The sequence below is a fragment of the Equus przewalskii genome, chromosome 9 (assembly GCF_037783145.1).
Source record: "Equus przewalskii isolate Varuska chromosome 9, EquPr2, whole genome shotgun sequence".
NCBI lineage: Eukaryota > Metazoa > Chordata > Mammalia > Perissodactyla > Equidae > Equus > Equus przewalskii.
In genome coordinates this window covers 31,004,709-31,028,189 of record NC_091839.1, presented here as the reverse complement: position 1 = coordinate 31,028,189, position 23,481 = coordinate 31,004,709, and the positions used below count along the sequence as shown (strand labels likewise).

The 23,481-nt window shown below is 35.1% G+C and overlaps 1 long non-coding RNA gene across 2 annotated transcripts in view; it reads left to right on the top strand.

Moving 5' to 3' along the window:
- LOC139073610 (uncharacterized) overlaps positions 1 to 21,439 on the top strand; it is a 53,062-nt gene extending 31,623 nt beyond the window's left edge. Inside the window, exons 2-5 of one of the 2 annotated variants that reach the window (XR_011522522.1) lie at positions 3,963 to 4,135; positions 6,709 to 7,148; positions 17,428 to 17,584; positions 19,524 to 21,254. This is a non-coding gene — a long non-coding RNA (uncharacterized lncRNA). Of the gene's footprint in view, positions 1 to 3,962; positions 4,136 to 6,708; positions 7,149 to 17,427; positions 17,585 to 19,523 lie in introns of both variants that reach the window. The other variant, XR_011522521.1, reaches the window with a different exon arrangement.
- Positions 21,440 to 23,481: the final 2,042 nt, after the last annotated feature.

The following is a 23,481-nucleotide window of genomic DNA, read 5'->3' as shown; positions in this document are numbered from 1 at the left end:
ATTCCATTTGGTGATTATGTATTAAGCTTTTTACATATTGCTAAATTCAAATTTCTAATATTTTATGATGAATTTTGTATCTATATTTATAAGGATTATTAGCCTGCAATGTATTTTCTTATAGTGTACTTCTCAGATTTTCTTATCTGGATTATGCTAACCTCATAACACAAGATGAGAAGTATTTTCCCTTTAATTTTGTGAAACTGTCTATAAAATTGATATTATTCCCTCCTTAATTATTTGATAGCATTCACATGTAAAATTATGTGGGCCTGGAGTTTTCTTTTTGGCATTTTTATTAGTTTAATTTCTTTAAAAGATATCGGACTAGTCAGATGCCATTTCTTCTTCAGCATTGTTAAATTGCTTTTTTGAAGAAATTTATCAATTGCATATAATTATCCATTACTACTCTTTTAATATCTGAATGATTTGTAACACTATTTCCCTCTTTTGTAGCTGATATTGGTAGTTTTTGTTTTCTCTCTTTTTTTTTGCTTGCTCAGTCTTGCTGAGGACTTATCCATTTAATTAAGATTGTTCAAAGAAGCAAATTTTTACTTTGTTAAGTTTTTATATTGTATGTTCTTTAGTTTCATTTACATTTGTTCTTATATTTGTTGTTTTCTTTCTTCTATTACTTTCAGGTTAATTTATTCCTCTTTTCAAAGTTAAGGTGGAAAATTAGATAATTATTTTTAAACATTCATTTTTTTTCTAATAGCATTTCAAGTAATATTTTTCCCTTTAGTCACCACTTTGCATTCTAAAAATTGTAGTATGCTGATTTTTTATTACTTTAAATTGTTTTTAATTTCCTCTGTGATTTCTTCTTGGACCCATACAGTATTCAGAAATGTGTGTTTAATTCCAAATTATTTAGGAGTTTTCTAGATATATTATTGGCACTGAATTTTAATTCAGTTTCATTGTAGTCAGATAACATACCTTAGAAAACTTCAATCTTTTGAAATTTATTGAGATTTATAGGGACCCAAGCATATGCCTGTCTTGGTGAACTTCCCATATGCACTTGAAAAAATTTGTATTTTGCAGTTGTTGACCTTAGTATTTTGTAAGTATTAGTGTGATCAGTTTGATTGGTAGAGCTATTCAGATCTTCTATATCCTTACTGATTTGTTCCTAGATAGCCTATCAATTACTGAGAAGATTATTAAAATCTCCATTTGTGATTGTGAATTTGTCTATTTTACTCATTAGTCCTGTCAGTTTTTGATTCATGAATTTGTAAACTCTTTTATTAGGTACATTTTTTATATTTTTCTGTGGAAATGACCCCTTTATCATAATGAGCTGTACTTCTTTCTCTCTATTAATACATTTTGCCTTGAAGTCTACTTTTTCTGATATTAATATGGCCTTAACAGCTTTCTTATTTTTAGTGTTTGCAAGTACTGATATATATGTAAACATGTTTTCATCCTTTTAGTTTCAATTTGTCTTTTTATTTATGTTTAAAGCACATTTCTTACAAACCACTTATGTAGGCTAAAATGACATTATAGCAATCTCTGCCTTTTAATTGATGTCTTTAATTCATTCATATATAACGTAATTTTTTATGTAGATGTTTAAATACAACACATTGCTATTTTTTTATTTGTCTCATATTTTCTTTTCTTTTGTCCCTCTATTACTGTCTTCTTTTAGCATAATTGAATATTTTTAATATTGTATTTTTTTCTTTATTGATTTTTTTAACATTTTAAATTATTTTTTAGATTGTGCTAGGGATTATCTTTCCTTGGCTGAGCCCTTCTCTTCATTCAAGTATCAGCTCAAATCAATTTCTTAGAGATGCTTTCTCTGATATTCAAATTAAAATGAATGTTTTCAAAGTCTTTCTATCACATCAATCCATGAGTGTCTAATATTTTATTTACTTTTCGCTTATTTATTCATTGAGTTTCTTGCTCCATAAGAGCTGGTGCCAAATCTCTTTTGCTCAACAATATACCAATAAACATTTTTGGGATAATTGAATGAATTTATTAATGAATCATTCATATATATTAAGATAAACATGAAAATTGTAGAATTGAAAATTAGGAAATATTGATCATAGGAAGTGTTTATTATGATCATGGCTGTAGTGGCTTAGAATGGTTTCACAGAGGTGGTAGTAAAGAGGAAAATCTTGCACTTCCTAAGGTATAGCACAAAAGAAAGGACCAGAGTTGAAAGGTTGAAGGTAAAAGCAATGAGGAGAACTGATCACCTAATTATTTTGAGGGAGGGTATTTTTTTGTGTTTGTTCTTTTGAGAAATATTAGCCCTCAGCTAACATCTGCTTCCAATTCTCCTCTTTTTGCTGAGGATGACTGGCCCTGAGCTAACATCTGTGCCTATCTTCCTCTACCTTATACGTGGGATGCCTGCCACAGCATGGCTTGCCAAGTGGTGCCCTGTCTGCACCCGGGATCTGAACCAGCAAACCCCGGGCCCCCAAAGCAGAATATTGTGCCACCGGGCTGGCCCCTTGGGGGAGTTTTTTGGCTCCCACCTCCTACTGTCCCTGGTTTTAAGGCCTACACTCTTAACGCCTGGCTTCTCTCTCATTGGCTGCTTCTACTGAGTTGAGAGCTTGGTGATAGGGTCTATCTGGAATTTAATTTCAGCTTTGCCATAAGACAACATCTCATCTTCCTCCCCTCAGCTTCCCATAGTGAAACTCATAGACATATTATGCCTTTATGAGCACTGGCACTGCTCAGGGAGCCTCACCCTCGCCTTGGCTCCAGCCCTACTTACCTGAAAGAGATATGTGGGGAATTGGTCAGGAGCATGTGAGACAAAAGAGGAAGCAGAACTCTGGTATGACCTGGTAAAGAGATTTAGTGTTGAATGTCAAAATTTGATTCAGATGTGATGTCATTTCTCAAAAGGACAATGCCTTGAGGAGAACATGCCTTTGAGCGTTCAGGATTGACATACTGTGGATTAGGTATGCTCTTGGCAATTTTATTAATGATGACTTGACTAAACAGTTTTTACACATAGAAATTATGCAAGCAATCGTGATGACAGGTGTCAATTAATGGTCTAACAGTAATGCTCTAATTCTGAAAGTAATAGCAGTAATAATAACCATGGTGATGGTGATAATAATACCATTTATTGAGAGCTCATTAAATAGTAGAAAATATGCATAAGTTTTCTCATTTAATTCTATGAACAATCATAAGAACCAGATATTTTAGTCCCTGTTCTCAGATAAAGGAATTGATTCTTAGTCCCAAATCTGAAAACTGGTAAGTTGAGCCAAGCTTTGAATGCAAGTCTGTTTGACTACATATGTCTGTGTTAATAGTCAACAGCTAAAGAATAACTTTGTGTCATTATATTACTACAAAAAAGAAATTAAAATTAGAATTCTGAGAAAATGGCTGATATGCTATGGAACAAAAAGTGTGTACATCTGTTTTTCTGTGTAAGTCTCCAACGAACAGCCTGTTAAAAGAATTATGATAGAACTCTTTATTAAAATGTACAAAATTTTTGCATATACTGCCAAGACAGTCAAGGAGTGCTAAATAGACCATCCCTTATCGGTTCAGATCATTTAAAGGGACTGTCTTATATTCTAAGACTTTTATTTAGTTTCTGATGTGCTAAGTCTGGAAAATATTAATTGGAGCATCAGGTTTTCTAGACTTCCAAACAAGGAAAAGTAAGAGCTATCAGGTTTTTCAAGATTCTAGTTAAAAATCTACATAGATGGCAATTCTCAGAGAAATTCAATCAACAGCAGTGAACAGCAATCATATGGCAAGAATTCTGTCTTTTCTAAAATTGGTCACCTTGTGATATTCCACATACTGCAATATATTAGACAGATATAAATATGTATTACACCCAGGCAACTGGGGGTGCTAATCTAGGCTCTTGCAATAAAGGGTCCCATTTTGGTCCATATCTAATTGCATCCCACCCACAGGGGAATGAATCCGTGGAGCCAGAAAGACATGTCTATCTGAAGCTCACACTCCACCTGTACTCCAGGAAATCTGTCCAAATGAGCTCCCTAGCCTATGAATAAGTTCTGTATGATCATCTCTCCTACGTCAGATTTCCTGAGGTTGATTTGAGCTGTCAGTTGTTTGGAGGAAGGTGAGTAGAAAGAGTTTGGACATGTGGCTGGGTATTCACATAATGTGCAAAAGGCAACTTGCAACTTGTGGTGGTGTCAGGGCTGGGAAGAGAAGGAAGATGATGCACAAGCATCTCAGGAATGGAAAGAATTTGAGTATGAATGAGTAGAGGTAGATGCATATATATTTGTCAGGATAATTAAAAATAAAGATGAAACTATGATTTATGTACCTTCAAATTAGTATGTAATATCTGTTGTTAACTGGTTCTATAATATTCCAATATTTCCCTTTACCAAGATCTCAAATTATATGAGTCTCATTTTATTATTAAAATAACTTTCAATGAACCTGGAGTGCTTAGAGTGCAATAGTGACAAAAACTGTTTCTCAAATATAATCCTGAAATTTGAAATTTATAAATAACTTTAGGGATTAAGTATGTCATTTCTTTTCATTATTAAAATGTTGATGTATTTAATTATGATTACATCATTTTATGTATTAACATAAAAATATTGCATGCCAAATAATGTGAGGATAAAAAGTATACTATTGCAGTGGAATTTTATGTTAAATATACTAAAGGAATCCCTTTATGATGCCTCAAATAAACTCAGTGCTTAGGCTCTGACTACATTCTGTCAAATTAACAAAACCAATTTAGTCAGGCTACAGCCAAAAGAGAGGGAAGTTGAACCTGCTATTGAATCATAATTGATTTGAGGGCAAAATGAACTGACCGTCAATTCTTTCAAAAAACTTACGTAGTCGTTCTACTGGAAAAATTTACCTTCCTTCTTAATATTTCCTTCTTTTTTATAAACAATCATCTGAAAATCTCAATAAAAGCTATGTTAAGTTGAGTTTTTAGAAAACAAAAATAAATCTAAATAACACTTTTGTTTTTTGGAACACTAAGCCCTAAATCTTGCAATACAAACAACTATTATTTTTTTCTATTTCTCAAAAGGCTATATTTAATTGCATATTTATTATTCTAGCTATTAACATTTGCATATACTTCTTTAGTTTTATCATTATGCCAACTGACAAAAACTAATTCATTTGAAACAGAGGGAAAAAACTGTTGAATTTGTTTTTCAGTTTGATGATACAAAATCTAGGACTGAGCTAATACATCTCATTTTATATGATAAATAATGGAATATATCATTACAACTGAAAAATAAAATCAAAGGAAAGCATGTTTTTCAGCTCTCTCTATCAGGTGAGATATGTCACTGAAGAAGTGACTAACCATCAGATAAAGTGCTGTTTAGGATGCCTACCAACCTCAAATTAAGTGCTAAGAAAATACCTCAAGAAGAAAACAACAGAGTTGGGGGCTAAAAAGTAATACAGTAAAAAAGATGCAAACTGAACTTAAAAGTGTTAAAATAATGCACTTGCTTAAGGAAAATATATGAATACTAGAAAGGATTTAGAAGAATATAAAGAAAAGTTGACACCTAGTGAAACACTGGATCTTCAGAATGACTTTGAAGGGACAAGGGAAATAATTTGTAATCCAACAGTGCTAGAGGATCAAATGGCAAACTCATCAATAGAGGAAATTATTCTAGAAAGAATCTTAAAAGCAAGTTAATAATATGCCATAGTCATTCAAATTTGCTTTGAACAGCTTCTCATTTTGTAAATTTGACTGACTCCCCTATATTGTCCAACATGAGGTGAAATTATTGAAAATTCTGTTGGAGGAATAGGGGTTCTGGCATACAATCTTATTAAGATGTGTCTCATTTGGTCCATAACATTAGGAAAATCTCTCAGGTCTGGGCAGGATATGGCAACAAAGGACCAAGGTAGGAATAGGCCATGAATATCTGGGAGACCTTCCACATGTGGGTTGGTTCTGCTCTTGGGGAATTCATTCAGGGCCAAGTGTTCAAGGACAAGGAAATAAACTGAAGAGAACTAAACACTGCCTCAGATCTGTGGGGAGGTTTTTAAAATTTAGATTCTTTGGCCCCCCTTAAAACATCTTGAACAAGAATTTATTGGAGTATAAACCATGAATCTGAATTTTTAAACAAGCACCTAGGTGCTTCTGATACACTGAAATGAAAATCTAGCAGTGGAGGATCTGATAAACTAGACAATTTGCTTTGAAGTCTTCATGATGGGAGACCAACAAGAACTGAAGTGTTAGAATTAGAGATCTTAAAGGTGGAAGTGGAATGAGATACAGGCATAGGAAATGTGCCAGCCTCATTATCAGAATGGGTTTGATGTATCATATCAATTAATCATAAATCCAGGGTTTAGGAGATTAGGGTCTTCCTTGGAGACAAGTTTTCCACAGGAGTGAATTTGGGTATAAGCAAAACATATAGGTCAGACTAGCATGCAGATTGATCTTTATGCAAACACAACATAATATTTAAAGAAAACAACAAAATCCACCCCCTAAAGATTTAGTGTTGGTGAAATAAAATCATAAAGTATTGACTTGAGGAATTGAAAAAGACAAAAATAATGAATAATGGTAAGTTAGAAAAGATAGGCTATCTTCTGTAATAAGCAACACCCAAATCTCAGTGGCATATCATAATAACATTTATTACACAGTGTGATCTAATCATCTCGTGAGAAACCAACACAAGCCTAGGATCTTGTTCCAATACTAAGCAGAGATTTTTCTATCACTGGGTGAGAAGGACAACTCTCCTGGCCAAGAGGAACCACAGACTAAGGGCACCATTTTCTGCCAAGGAGAGAAGTGGCAAGAATGTTAAGGAAGAAAAGAAGAAAAACCCAGCACCAAGGCCCAGGCTCATGAGGCCTGTTAAGACTGAAGCTGAACCTGGACCACAGAGAACCTTCCTGCCCCCTTCAAAACCCTCAAACCAAGAAACAAGCAACGTCAGCCTCCTGCCGGGGGATGCCATACCATGGACAGCAACTCCTCTTCGGGTACAGGAGTAGGATAACCAGCTATTTAGAGAGCCAACCCAGGACACAGCCATACCAGAACAACAACAAAAACTAATAAAACGATATGATATGTAGTAAGTAATTATACATTTTAACATGAAACTATGACAAATAGGTGTTTACTTGAAATTGCATATTTTCCTGTATCTTTTTTACTTTTCTGTTACTTAAATGCAATTGATTAATCAAAACAGTGATAAGACTAGTTAACAGCAGCAATTAATAATTAATAGTAACACTAATGAAGCAAGCAGTGTGTATGAGAAAAATATAACAATATTTTATGGTGTTTATGTTCTTTGATTCAGCAACTTATTTTAACTCTTTTTTTTACTGTTGGATATTCAAGTTTTATAGGCCAAATTATTGCCTAATAGCCATTTTGTGGACACGTGTCTAAGGATACTATCTCCCTCCATTTCAATAAGATAAAAAATTTATTATACATAAATATAAGAGTTTTTAAATGGAGAATATAAATAAATTAAACAAGTGTTTTATACATTTAATAAAAAATAACAATGACATGTTTCTTTTATTCCACGGTACAGTGGGGTATTTTTACTATTTTTCTTTCTTCTTCCAATATTATTTCTCTTAACTGCCTGTAGCCTTTGAAAAATTCCTTCTTTTCTTTCATGTAATGGTAGCTTCAATATAGTCAATCATAAACTTTATTCTGACTTGCACTCTGCTTTCATCAAGTCTGCATTATACTGCTTTTTGGTATGAGCCCAGTGTGATGACATCAAACTAAATATTCTCTTGAAAAAGCATTGCAGTATAGACACTTCATATTTTACTTACTAGCAACAGCAAGTTTTTAGACATGTAGGAATTAGTTTCCAGCTCTCCAAAAATGGCCCCTCACTTTGCGTTTACAAACCTGTTTCAGTACACCAGCTGTACCAGGTCCTTTGGCTCTGTAAGTTTATCGTATAAGCTGTCCATGTCTAAAATGTCCAACGTTTTTTAAATACTCTGAAGCACATTGAATATCATAAGTTAAATGCCTTTTTCTCAGGGAGAATTTTTTAAAATACAGAGGTAATTTGAAAACGTGAAAGTTGAATTCTGAAAAATTCACAGTTTTAGTAAGGGAAAAAGTTGTGCTTAACTTAGTTGCCCTGATCTGGTGACATGTTTTTGAGTTCTGAAGCAGTCTTATTTACAAATAAGTTGTCTTTTTTTCTTTGTGAGTTGTCACAACCTGCACATAACATCAAATTACTCAGGTTCAGTAGGTTAACCCTTTTCTTGGCATCTTATGGCCTCTTTAAAGATCATCAGTATTGGATAAACATAACACAAATTTCAGTTTTACTGTAATCTTTTTCTCCATTCTTATTTTTACTACATTTCCAAATTAAAAGCCATTATTATTGTCTCACACTTTGAAAATGTGATTTTATGGCAGATCGATAGTTTAATATTTTGTCCATGGTGGGCAATAATAACCATTTTTTAGGAAACTATAAGGAGAGTAAGGAGACTACCTCTTTTCATTGCAACAAAGTAAAATAAACCTCATTAAGTGCTTTGGTACATTTTGAAAAAAACAAAAACTTTCATGAAAAGCTCAACATCACAGGTAAGTAAATTACATCTCTTTTTTAGCAGTGATGTGTACTAGGTGTATAGAGCATTTAGTAGATAAAATGTTTTTATTTTCTTTGATTAGAAGTTTATAGACAATTAAATTTGCCCAAATTTAACTTTTACTGCCTGATAAAGAAGCAGATAGAGAGACAAAGTCTATTTTGTATTTGGACAAAATATCAACACTCTTTAGTTTCATGTTTTCTTACATATAATTTAAATCTTCATAGAAATCAAGAAAGTGTTTTGAAACTCTATTTTTCTAAACTAGTGTTAGAACACTACTAACACTAAATTCCTCCTGAGAGCTGAGAGGGGCATTTTTGTTGTTGTTGCTGGGATTCAATGAATCACTTGAGATATTCTAGAAGTATGGTCATTGTTAAGACTTTACAGAACCAGCTCTACATTGTAAGAAATCAGCACATTTGTTATCAAAATTTCTTCTTTTGTTCTTCCACAGGACATTTTAGCTGCAACCTCTGAATCAGGAAATGTACCTTTACTGAGTTTCACAGAGCAATCAGAAGAATAGTGCTGTAATATGTGTTTGTTCATGTGGTGCTCAAACAAATTCAGTGGCTTCTACCTTCAAATGAGCATTGGTGTCTTTGTGGGAGATGAAAAAACTTCTTCTTGGTTTAGAATTACTTCCCTACCTCATACTGGACTTGTAAGATTCTATCTTCATGCGTGCTTCCACATCCCCTTCTCTACCATGTCAAAGTCTGAATTCTCTTTTGCAGTATGCTCTGTTTTGGTAATTTACCTCCCTAATCCAACTGTATGTTCCTTCCATCTGTTATGCAAATAACACAATCGTTTATCCTTCTTTTTCAGTGATGCCTGCATCACGCTGGTTTGGCTATTGCAATTGTTTCAAAATCTTAACTGTTAGAAAACATGGTCAAAATATTCACAATGTGAAACACTAACATAGCACTATCTTTATGCAAAGCGTAACCGTTAATCTGTAGGTAAAGTCAAAGGTAAACTGTTAACACTCTTGATTATTAAATTCCACACTTACATCAGTCAGAGAAATGCAATAATAGATCAGTGGAAAGGGAAAATACTACCACAGAAGATGGACTATCTTGTATTCATTTGACGCTAAAAAGAGGGTTTCTTTCAGTCACTATTCTAAGGGCTTCAGTATGAGTTTAGCACATTTCCCCGAACTTTCTGCCTCTGTCATCAATAAACCAGAACTTTCTGTTCCTGGGGAGGGTTTCTGGGAAGTAGGACAGCTAAAACTGGAGCAGGCCTGGGCAAACGCATAGTTGATCACTCCCCCAGATATGCAGGGGCTGCGGAGAGCTGAGGGTGGAGTGGAACACTGGGGAAATCTCTAAAGTTAGATTCATCTAGCATTCCTGGCGTAAACCACACTTGTACAAGGTATAGTCTTTTTATGTGTTGGTAGATTGTTTTTGCTAATATTTTGTTAAACATCTTTAAATTCATTTAATAAGAGATATTGGTCAGTAGTCTTATTTTTTGATGACTTTTTTCTGTTTTTTATATCCAGTTTATACTAGCTTCATAATATGAGCTGGCAAGTGAATGGATATCAAGATGCATCCAGTCGCTCATATATCCGCTTCCTTTTATCCAGATCCTGTCCTCCTATGCCACACTCGTTTCATTATGATGTTCTTTGTCGACTATTCTAATTTGTTGCTAAGTTTCTAGTCTTCTCTCCTCATCCAGTTTCAAATGCATACCACTGTCAAGTCAATTTTTAAGACGCACAATTTTATAATGGTACCTTTGTATTTCATGGACTCCAGAAGTCCTATATAATAGAATATAAATCTCTTAACCTCACATACAAAGTCATCCTCAGTCATCTGTACTTTCTTTCAGATCTTCCAATTCTCTATCCCAGCAGTTCTCAAACCCAGATGTGTATTAAAACCACTTGGGGGATGTTTAACAAATACTGGTTATGTTGTACAGGAAATTATATTGTTGCAATGGTGGCCTCCATGTGGGCTATCGAGTAAGTTATTTCAGAGGTCACAGAATGGAAAGGTCCACAGACGAAATTAAAACACTCAAGTGACATTGTTATTAAGTCAATTTTAAAGCATACAGTGAGAAGCAAGGGGAAAGATATGAGTGAGTTAATACATGTAGGATAGCATACAAGCAGGAAGGACTCACTGCCTGAATCCTGGAGGAACCATTGTTCATAGGTGCTATCTCTCTCTGCCACATCAGCCTTACCTGCTGATGGTGTGATTCTGAGGACCAGAATTAAATTTTGAACAATTGGGTCTACAGATGGAAGGGGACTTGGTCTGGCTCTTTTGAATAGACATGAGGACAACTACTCCTGGCTGCAGCTGTCCCTTGCCAATTAGCCTGCAAACTGCCGTGGATTATATTTGTGTTCTATGTATGGAGGACATGTGAAGCAAAATGAGTGTCACCAATGTGTGGCCAAATTGAGACTTCATGACTAAGTTTCTCTTATATATTTAGTCTCATATATATTTAGTACCTATGTGTCTTATGAATATACAGTCACTCTTGGTACATACTAACTACTTATCTTATGCTTAATGCATCTTATTTTTCTGGTCATCTTGCACTTCACACATCCCGTGAATTCTGGCTATGTCTAACAAGTATTCTGCTCACTAGCTACTTATCTATACTGAAAACATCTTTAAAAGTTTTGCCTATGCCTTACAAACCACGTACTTATTTATCTAACAGATTTAGATAATCACAAAAGTAAATGCATGCCGCAGATTGGGTACCTAAAATTCACTCCAGCTTAGCTGAATTAGAATGTCTGCAAGGGATCTAGACACTGCATTTTCAAAGCTCTCCAGATGAGCCCACTGTGCAGGCATGGTTGAGATTCTCTACCCCATGCCACCTCGGCTGAATAAGAAACAATCACCCCTATGTGCTGAGAGTCCTACCTCTGTTTTACTGTGTGTGCCATCTCATCCTATCCACCTGAGTTTTCTCTTTCCAGATAAATCTTATCTGTCTCATTTCATTCTAAAGTTCTATCTAATCATTAAACTATGTTACAAATTCAGCTTCTCAAAGGTTAACTTACAATCAATTGGAAACAGCATCTCAGTTCAAAATGTTTTCTGAATATCCACCACCATTTGCTGCTTAATCCTCTGCATGTTGGACTACTATTTTCACAGTTTCTATTTATTTATGTATTTATTTTATGAGTGCAGAACTCCTCATTTGTATATATTTGCACTGTGTAATATGCGAGTTCAGACAGCAGCTGAGGAAGGGGTGAAAATAAAACACCCAGAGGCAACCTCAGGGGTAGTTGACCTTACAGAAATAATCATAAGACAAGCAAGCAATCTGACTTTGCCGGGAGAGAGAGGGCAAGGGCAGGAGGAAGCCGGGCAGGGGGGAGAGTGGTTTAAAAATAACAATGCTCCTAAGTAACAAATAGAGGACTTTCCCTGACCACCTCAGGGGTCCAAAGAGGTAACCATCTTTAGCGAACTGTCCACTGCCTGGCATGTAGACATTGTCAACTCATGAAAAGTATATTCTTTGAATTTCACTTCAAATTACCCTAGATATTTAATTCAGAGATTATAATTTTTGCTAAAAAAGATCTGCAGACATATTTTTATTAAATTGATTATAGCATATACTTTCTTCATCCAAATTTGAGCAGCAAATATCACCAAATTCATATAGACAATGTCACGCACTAGAGCAAAAACTGAAAAGCCTAGTGAATAAAAAGCTGTTTTAGTTCCCTGATCCCAACTAAGCGCACTTGGAAACCTGTCCTCTCGACTTGACTTTTCATTTCACTTTGATTATAGTTTATGAGACCATTTAGTAAGTGACCTGTTCTTGATACAAAAGGAACATTTTCTTATATTACACAAGTTTTACAATTGTCCATTTGATAAAGCTGTTTCAATTAATTAGTAAAAATGTTATCTTAAAGTTTGATTGAAGACGTTTGATTGAGCTGATCCTGTTTATTCAACTCAAGTGAAATAAAACTTTGATCTATTATCATGTTCATTATCTGTATAAAGAAAAATACATTCCCAATAGAATTCTTGAGAAAGAGAATTTTCTTGAGGTTATCAGAATTATTGATCACATCTGCTGCTATTGCATTCCACGTGACAGGTAGTATTAAGGAACTGTTACTCACAAAGTGTTACTTAACCCTGTCTCCTAATCGATCAGAGAGCAGTAGGGAAATACCTGAAGTACACTTGGCCTTGGTTAGATATTGGGTGAGTTATTAATTCACCTGTCAACAGTTGCTATATATTGGATATAGGTAGAATTAAAAGTGCCTCTTTCATTACTGATACTTTTTAAGCAATTAACCTCATTAGATTTTTTTTTAAGTTTCCTAGATTCCTGCAGCAAGTGGAAAACTTTAGATTTTGCTTCTCTACTTGAAATAGTATTACTATTAGATTATAAAATACTAATAGATAGATCTGAAGTTTCATCAGGATTATAACATATTATGTTTATCTCATTGTTTTTGAGCAAGAATGAATTACCAGTAAAAGTGAGAGTTGTTAAATTTTAATGCCAAAATAAAGCCAAATTATATGGCCTTTAGATAAATTGGAAAATTATGTAGGAGACTGTAGCTGGCTTCTCATTTGGCAATTTGAATCATGACAAAGATGCAGCATTCCAAATTTTATGAATGCTCAAATTAACATAGTAATGAAAATTTTTATAAAAAATGAAATTATTCATTTATTTATTGTTTATCATGAAGCAACAAGTATTATAAGCTTATCTTTTACGGAATGTCTGATTTGTTTATTTGAATGTCCTCTGTCCTGATATGAGAAACTTCTTTAAACAGACTGATCTGCTAAGCACATGCCACTTATCATAAAAAAAAACATCGAAGAGACTAATTAATCCACCTCCTTTTTTCCGCCCAGTCTGGGGCATGTTTATCTAAAATATCTTCTAAAGCCTTGTTTTATAAAGTTTATGAAGTTTCACATTATACTATTATGGAATCACATAGAAATTTACCATCCATTAGGTGAAATATATTTACCCCAAATCCTCACCATGGCAGTTTTTCAGAAGATAGAAAAGCAAAGGCTTTGGTATTTTATATTCCTCTTTAATTTATCAAAGCCAATAGTTTAGATGTAGTGTTAATGAGGATATAATTTTACCATTTTGGGAAAAAGATAAAGAAAATTGTTCCCTCCAGAAGAAGTTGTTCAGAATCAAAATTACTTTTGCTAAGCTAATTATTTCTCTGACCCTATGGCCTACTAGCAGTGCGCATATCAACACAGTTTAAGAGGAAATATCAAGGGAAGCAACCTTGCACTGTGTACTTCAAAGGAGACCATCAAGAAAGTGAAAAGACCACCCACCCAATGGGAGAAAATATTTGCAAATCATATAGCTTAACAGGAGATTTTGTCCAGGACATCTGAAGAACTCTTACAAAAAAATAAATAGCCCAATTAAAAAATGGGCAAAGCATTTGAATAAACATTTCTCCAAAGAAGATATGCAAATTACCAATAAGCACATGAAAAGATGTTCAACTTCATTAGTCATTAGGAAAATGCAAATCAAAACCACAATGACATGCTACTTTTCACTCACTCAGATAGCTAAAATAAGACAGATAAAAACAGGTGATAACAAGTATGCCGACAAAACGAAACCCACATACATTACTGGTGGGATTGTAAAATGAGGAAGCCACTTTGGAAACATTTTGGTAGTTCCTCAAAATGCTAAACATAGTTTCCATATGACCCTGCAGTTTTACTCATGGGTATCTATCTAAGAGAATTGAAAACATACGTCCATGCAAAAACTTGTACATGAACATTCATAGCATCATTATTCATAATAGCCCAAAAGTGAAAACAACCAAAATGTCCATCAACTGATGACTAGATAAACAAATTGTGGTATATTCATCAAATGGAATAGCATTCAGTCATGCAAAGGAATGAAATACTGATACATGCTACATCATGGATGAACTGTGAGACCCTCATTCTAAGTATAAGAAGCCAGATACAAAAGGCCACATATATGATTCTATTTATATGAAGTTTTCAGAATAGGCAAATTCATAGAGTAGGGTTGGGGTCAGGCATAGAGAGTGACTGCTAATGGGTATGGGGTTTTTTTGGGGGGTGATGAAATGTTCTAAAATTAGAGAAAGTTAATGGTTGTGCAACACTGTGAGTATAATAAAAATCCCTGAATTATGCAATTTAATGAATAAGTTTTATGGTATGTGAATTATATCTCAATAAAGCTGCTATGAAAAAGAAAACTTAGAGGCTTAAAACAAACATTTCATCAAGCTCAGTGAATCTGTGAGTCAGGACTTCAGGCCAGGCTTTGTGAGAATGGTTTGCCTTCATTTTGTGATGTCTGGGGCTTCACCTGTGATGACTCAACAGGCTAGGGGTTGGGGGGACTAGAATCATCTGGAAGCATCTTCACTTACGTTTGTCAATGGATGCTAATGTTTTCTGAGACTTAAGCTGGGGCTATTAATAGCACTTACTCATTGCTTCTCCATGTTTCCTGGCTTTCTCATCATGCATTGTGGCCATAAGGTAATCAGACTTCTTATATGGCAACTCAGAGCTCCACAAGCAAGAGTCCTAGTGAACAACGAAGGAGTTATATTGCCTTCTCCAACATAGTATCACAATTCATGCCGCATCCTTCTGCCTCATTCTATTGGTTTTAAGTGAGTCAAAAGCCCACCTAGATTCAAGGGGAGCAGACAGAAAGTCTACCCGTCAATGGGTGTCAAAGAATTTGTGGCTGTGTGGTTTTCTTTTAATGTGGCAAAATACACATAACATAAAACTTACCATCTTAACCGTGTTCAGTAGTGCTAAGTACATTCACATTGTTGCACAACTAATCTCCAGAATTCTCATCTAGTAAAACTAAAAAACTCTGTGCCTAATAAACAACAGCTCCTCATTCCAGCCCCCAGTAAATGTTCAATCTCTAAGAAGTTGACTACTCTAGCTACCTCGTGTAAGTGGAATCAAATAGTATTTGTCTTTTTGTGATGGGCTTATTTCACTTAACATAAAGTTTCATTCATGTTGTAGTATGTGTCCAAATTCCCTTCCTTTTTTAAGGCTGGATGATATTTCATTGTATATATACACTATACTTTGCTTCTCCATTCATCTGTTGATGGGTTGCTTCCCATCAACCCTTGGTTTACTTTCACCTTTTGGCTATTGTGAACAATGCTTCTATGAACATGGATGTACAAATATCTCTTTGAGTTCCTACTTTCACTTTTTGTGGGTATATACCCAAAAGTTGAGTTGCTGGATCATATGGTAAACCTATGCTTAACTTTTTGAGGAACTGCTGTATTGCCTTCCATAGCAACTGCACAATTTTAAATTCCCACCAACAGTCTACCAGGTTTCACAACACTTGTTATTTTTTGTTGTGTTTGTTTGTTTTTAATTTATAGTAGCCATCCTAGTGTGTATGAGATGGTGTGGCTATGTTTTTAAGTATTAATTGGGCTTATAGATGCAAGGGAAAATGTTAACAATGAATGGTTTCTTGTCTAGTCAAAATGGTTTATTGCACTGACCTTGTGGCTTACCTTGGCTGACTAATAGAATGCAAGGAGAGGAATATCATGGGACTTCAGAGCAAGGTCTCAATAGGCATTTAAGTTGCTTCTATTACCCTTTTGGAAATATTCCCTGGAACCACCAAGTAAAGACCTACACTAGCCTACTACAGTATGTGAGTCCACGAGAGGACATTCAAGGCATCCCAGCCTACAGTAAGTACCAAATGCCAGACATAAGAGTGAGGCCATCCTTGTCCCTCCAGTCCCAATTTGAGATGCCAGTTGCCTACAACCACAGGAGTTGTCCCAGGAGAAAACAGCCACCCAGTGATCCCAGACAAAATTGCTGTCCAGAATTGTAAGCAAATAATGATTTTTTGCTTTAAGCTGGTAAGTTTGGATGGTTTGTTATGCCACAATCGATAACTGAACTGTCAAATCTGTGGTGTGTTGGAGACAGCTCTTACGTGATCACAAAAGCCAAGTGTGTGCAACTCTTCTCGGCTTCACATACTCCACTTTTAGTGATGTTATATTGCTAGCATGAAATTGACAATGCTGGGAGTATTTACATATTTAAATGTGTAAATCAGCAAACTGGACTTTTTTGTTTTGAAAGAGAGCTATTTAAACATTTTTAACACACCACTAGATACAGTCATTTGGATGCTGAGAGGATAACAGCTATCTGGTGACAGAGGAACAGACTTCAAAAACCCTGTGAGAGCTGCTGATCCTGGATGTTGAAGTGTCCAGAGTTGCTACTGCTGTTTGCTGTTGTACTACCAACAGATATTGGCTGGGCTTGCTGGTACTGCAGCTCATTGCGTGCCAGTGAGAGCCACTGCAGCTACAGAGAGGATGTGACAATATCCGTCAGGTCTGAAACTTGCCCAAGGTAACTGCCATGGGACTAACTGCCTGCACACAGACACCTGTATTGCATAGAATATAGGATATAGGCTAAGCTTCTGTAACAAAGAGATTCCAAATGTGATGTCTCACATAGTAGAGAAGTTCATTTCTCTCTTTCCTCACAGTCTGAGAGGAAGTGGACAGCACATTGTGGACAGGTGCCTTTGTTTCATGAGGTCTTCTAGGTATCCAGTTTATTCCTGATGTGTTGCTCCTCCATCCTTCAGGTTGTGATCCTTGTCTGCAGGCCAAAGCTGCCTCATCAGCACCACTTTTGATACCTAGTCTGTGGATAAGCTAATGAGAATAAGCAGAAGATATATAATTTCTTTCTGTGGAAAAGGCACACCAGTTGCATGCATCTCTTGTGCTCATGTGCCATTGGTAAGAACTTATTCACGTACTTCACCCAGGGTTATGGGGAAATTTGTTTCTAACTGAGCAGTCATCTGCCCAGCTGAAACTCAAGGATTGATGTCTATTACTAAAGGCAGGGGGGAAGAAGGATGTTGAAAATGATTACTAGTCTTTTATACACCCAAAATATCTATTATAGAATCGTCCATTCATTTAACAAACATGAATCAAATCCTATCATGTAGCTGCTGCTATTTTAGGTACTCAAATCATAGAATAGAAAGACTCAGTAATTACCTCAAAGTTCTCACAGTGTAAGAAACATCTGAATAGCTGAAATGCAATAGCATGTGAAGTTATAAAAGTATTGTGAACAAAACATCATGGGATTACAGACGAACAATCAAATAACTGCCTGAGTGGGTTATGAGGTTATGAAAGGTTTTATTGAGTTGGGATATAAATAGTCTTGAAGAATAACTAGGTGTTTACCAGACAGAAAAAGAAAGGCTTTATAAGCAGAGCAAGTCCCTTGACATCTGTGGAATGTCTGATTTTGGTTGAACTTATGATAAAACCTAAGGAAACTGGAGGCTCAGAAACCCAGCCCTCAGAATTGTGAAGGAAAATGTAGCTTGAAGGAAAACAAAAAGGTATCATAAACTTACAAAAGAAACCATTTAGCTTAAAATGTATACAGCAAGCATATATTTAGGAAGTTAATTTAAAATGTTATTTAAAATTTTAGCCATAAAATGTGACTGTCTAAATTTTAAATGTGGGCAAGCGTGAGAATCAACGAGGGATTGGCTCCTGAGGCCTTTCTAGATGTGTTCCGTTGACTAACTTTCCACTCACGGTTCCCTCGATGTCTCTCTGTCAATGTCCTCACAGACATTTTGTAAAATAATCCTCCATAGCTCAAAAGGAAGCCTTTGCTTAAGTCTTAATCTATTCTATAAATAAAAGGGCATCGCGCCCTTTTAATTTAATGCTAAAGTTATAGATTGCATTTTTTGGAATGGTATCACTAGAGTTTTATTCCCACACTTATTTCCAGAATTCAGCTGTATCAATTTCTTTTTAATTAGACGATTTAAAGAAAATAGCATTTTATAGACGTATTGAAAGGACAGCATTCTTTGTAGTCAGACATATTAGAGACATATTAGAGAAAGAGAATAATAATAATAATATTTCTATTTATAATCAGTTTCCTGATTGAATTCACTACCCTCTCCACAAACTTTTGCTGAAATAGTTTTTAAGATATAATTAATGTGGCAGCACATTCTTGAATTCTTGACAAATTTTTTTGAAAAGAAAGCAAATATCAATTGTATCGTGAACCATATTTGATAAAGTAGCATTCCCTATCATTTTACTGAAGTCAATGGAATAATAAAACCACTAGGAAATTCATGTTTTAAAAGCCCTTAACTTTCTGTATAACACCCAGGAGCTAAGCCTCTTGGGCACTACAATTTGTCCACATGGTTCTGGCACAATTATTTCTGTACTTCTGGCAGAAAAGGAGGAGGGAGCTAACTGACAGGTTTCTACTGAGTTGGTGAGTGTTTGGAAATGGGGAAGAGGATTGGGTTAATTCTCCAGTTATACAATAGAATAAAGATTCAATATGCCTAATGAGATGAAAGAGAACCAGTAAAAAAAAGTGGCCTTAATGTTCTAAAATTATTTTCAATAATTATTATTAATGCATTATGGAATTATATTTTGTGTGATTTGGAAGAAAGTCAGATTCTATATTGTTTCAAGTTTCCTCATTCTTTAAAAATATTGACAAAAATGTTTGTAATTCACTTATCATTAGAAACAATCCTGAAAGGAAATTAGAATGGAAGTAACTGAAAAATATGAAAGAAAAATATAGTTTTTATTTATATCCTAATTAATGGTTGTTACATTGCAAACAGTGGTTTGTTTTTCTTTTATAATTTTGTAGAAAGATCCAATGTCTTCTTCACAAGTCTTAAAAGGATTCATAGAGGTATCAATCAGGACAGATTGAGTTATGCTATGAAAACAAACAACCAGAAAACTCTCAGTGATTTGAAATAGGAAAACATTTCTTGCCCATGCTACATACCTCGTGTGGTTGGCAAGGTTGATGGAGGCAGCAGCATCTTGACAAAAGCTTCCGTGATCACAGAATGACGTGCAAGAGAATATAGCAGGACGTGTTCTGGTATGTACTACTTCTGCCTGGAAGTGACACATAGCATGTCCATTCATGTTTTATTGGCCAAAGGAAGCCACAAGGCAACATCTTACTTCAAGTGGCAGCAAGTCCTAACCTACCATGTGTCTGGAATAAGATTACTCAGCATCTGTGAATAGCCCCAATGACAACTACAGCCTGCCCTTTGAGTTATAAATATCCAGATCCCTATCTTTTCCACATGCAATATAAGCTTACCTCCCCAAAGAGGAAGAAAACCCACACGCCCCACCCAATTTTTAATTAGCCTCAAAGTCTCGTACTTTGAAATCATTTGTATCAAGTCCAAGATGGCTTGAAAATCAGAAAAAAGAAAAGATATATGCCCCTGATAAACACTATATAAGTAGTGAATCAGAAAAAGATAACGGTGATAAAACACTCCCGTTCTACTGCTACAGACAGTTAGCTATCCTGAAATCTCACTGAGCAGGCATTGTGAAGAGCCCTTACCCTGGGCAGCGGGTGGGAGGGAAATTCTTCGCTAAGCTTTAGTCTACTTCCCGTTGGTAGCTTCTTCAATTCTCTGGACTCTATCCCATGACTCCATGGCTACATCCTTGGGGCTGGGCAGCTTCCTCAGTTGGGTTCCTGCTTCTAGAGAATTGAGGTCCCAAGGTCCAGGTTAAGTATTTAATAGGCCTACTCCTTTTTAATTCAAGCTGTTGATATTGATGTCATAATCCATACACTGTCTTTAACTCTTTTAGAAAGTTATTCTTATCTGTTCAAGTCTAGTCAACTCTATGTGCTATTACCAAACTCATAAGTGTTTTAGATACGTATCTTTCTCTCTAGACTTAATTATGGGTATCTTGAAACTCTCAGTTGTCCATGGCATAGTTAAAATCTTAATTTCTTCTCCATACTGAGCATCACCATACTAAACTTAGAGAATATAACAATATGAAGGCCATACCATTTATTTGATCCATTCTAGAGAGCCCAAGTGTTAATAAGCTCTGTTGGGAAATGTTCTTTCTTAATTGACAAGTATTAAATTTCCAAAATCTCTCCTTCTTTTCATTCCTGCTAGAAAATTTGCTACTCTTTTCTGAACACATTTCTTTTCAAATGCTGGGAATAGTATTGAATCCATGCTACAAATATTCTATTGTCCAACCTCTCGACTTAAAGTTTCAGTCTCATTAGAGACATTATCTTCCTTTTCAGTTTCTCAGGTGAGCATTATCTCACATATTTTACAAACCTAAAACCTATTATTATACTTTGCACACGGTAAAGATTTGGTACATGTCTATTGGTATACTCATAAAAATAAAAGGTATCCATTCATTTATTTACACATTTATTCAATTAATTTATGCACAAATATATCTTAAGTGCTTATCCAATATTATATGTGCCTCTGAAATACAAACCAGATATTATAGTAAACAGCAAGAAATAAAATTCTTTGCTAGCTCATGTATTATTAAAAAGAGTATACAAAAACATGTTTACTGGAAGCTTGAATATTTTCAAACTATTATGTATTGATTATTATGTACCAGACACTATCTATGGAGTTTACATGTATTAACTCATTGAATCAACATTGAAGGTATATTTAATTGTATGCTGAATTTTTTTTAAAAAAAAAACAGTTTCGAGTGATTAAAATAATATTCTTCTTAAAATGCTCCCACGAAATATGCAGTCAAATTACATTTAATAGTGTTTCTTTTAGAAAAACAGTTTTGAACTACTAGAGTTAGAATTACACATATATTTTAGCCTCTTATCCATTTTTCCATACTTGGTTTTATTTAATATTTTTTCACTGATACTTAAAATTTATTTTACCTTTTAATTATTTAATAATACTAGAACAGTGATTCTCAATCTGGGACAATTCTGTTCCCCAGGGAACATTTGGCAATATCTAGAGGCATTTTTGATTGTCACTACTTGAAAGGTTGGGAGAATATTACTGGCATTTTACGGGTAGAGTCCAGAAATACTGCTAAATATCCTATGAGGGCCCCCAAACAAATGATTATCCAGCCCCAAATGACAGTAGTTCCAAAGTTGAGAAATCTGTACTAGAGGGTTCCTACTGACCTTGACCTTTAGTGTAGCTGTCCAACCCTTGGAAGCAGCTGTTGATATTAGGAAGCCCTCAAAGGCTGCGATAAAGATACAAGGCAGGTACATCATGTGGTAGCACTGGGAAAGACAGCTCTGGTTCTCAGGGATTTACATCTCAAGTTTGTAAATATTATGTATGTTCTTTCCTAAAAGGCCATAGAATCTTAAGGTTGGAAGAAATTTAGCTAATGTGGCCAAGCCCCATCTCTCACTCATGCAACAATACCTTCTGCACCGCTGTTACCCGTCCCCCCATTCAGGTGATCCTCCACCTTGAACACCTCCGGTGATGCTGTTCATCAGCTTTAAAACATTTAAATTTTTATTAAGCTTAAATCTTCTTCTTGTGAACAAGTTTATTTCCCATGTTGTAGGCATTCCAATATTTGAAAATGGCTATTGTGTCAACATTACTCTATCCTCGCCAGCCTTCCTTTTTGTTCCATTTTCCATGTTTATATACTTCCAGATATATTCCTCCATGTAGCACCACTATATCCCTCAGGATCTAACACAATATAGGTATGTATAATGGTGTTAACCCACCATCTTAGTCAGATTCCAGTTAGTTATGGTTCCTCTTTAAGTGTAGCATTGCTATTTCAGTACAGTATTCCAGTTGTAATCTAAGTAATACAGGGTCCACTTGGAGTAGCAATTACTGTTATGGGGTATTATGTTGCTGTTTAGGTAATATAAGAATAAAAAGTTACTTTTTCACAACTATGCTATACCTTTAGTTCACAAATAACTGGAACCTGAATTTTTCTCCAATTTTTTGTGATCCACTGTTGGGTCTGGAGCTAATAAAGACACTTAGCATCTTTGAATATCATAATAGCTAAAGAAATACAAAGGCAAGGGGACATAATGTAGTGTCTTACTATAGACAGATCCTCCCCGATTCAGTTCCCAGTTCACAGGCTGTTTGAATGTGAGCGCTCACTCAAGCTCTCTGGGCTGTGGTTTCCCCAAGCATAAAATGGGAGTAATTTTACCTGCCTTATAAGATTATAATGAGGATTAAGTGAGTGAATATTTGTTAAAGCAGATAGAATGGTCTGACCTATAGTATGTGCTCAATAAATGTGTGCTAAAATAAACAAACAAAAGAAACTATATTTCCAATGCACTCATGATGAACAGAACCCCATGATGAACAGAAAACCAATTCTTCCCAGATTCCAATAATAAAATGCATATTCCCTCTCTGTACACAGAGAATCAAACTGAATTTGACAGAGAAAGTATGTTGAGTCCATGGTATAATGCTCTAACTCTTCATGATTAATATTTATCTTTCTCAGTCTGACAACCACAGTAATCTCTGTCACCATGAAAGCAGAATGAACCTCCCAATGCTTTAAGAATTTGAAATATGAGTGTTTCTTAAAGATGGTGTAATTATTTACTGAGATGCCTTAGCATGTATTGCTCATGAGACTCTCACTGTGGAAACAGTACGTCTACCACATAAAGTAGATCCAGATGTTACTTCTAATCTCTTATTCATCAAAAGTCTTCAAACACACTTGTTGATGGATTTTTCCACATTAACACTTTCTGATTTAACCCAGTGAGATAATAGAAT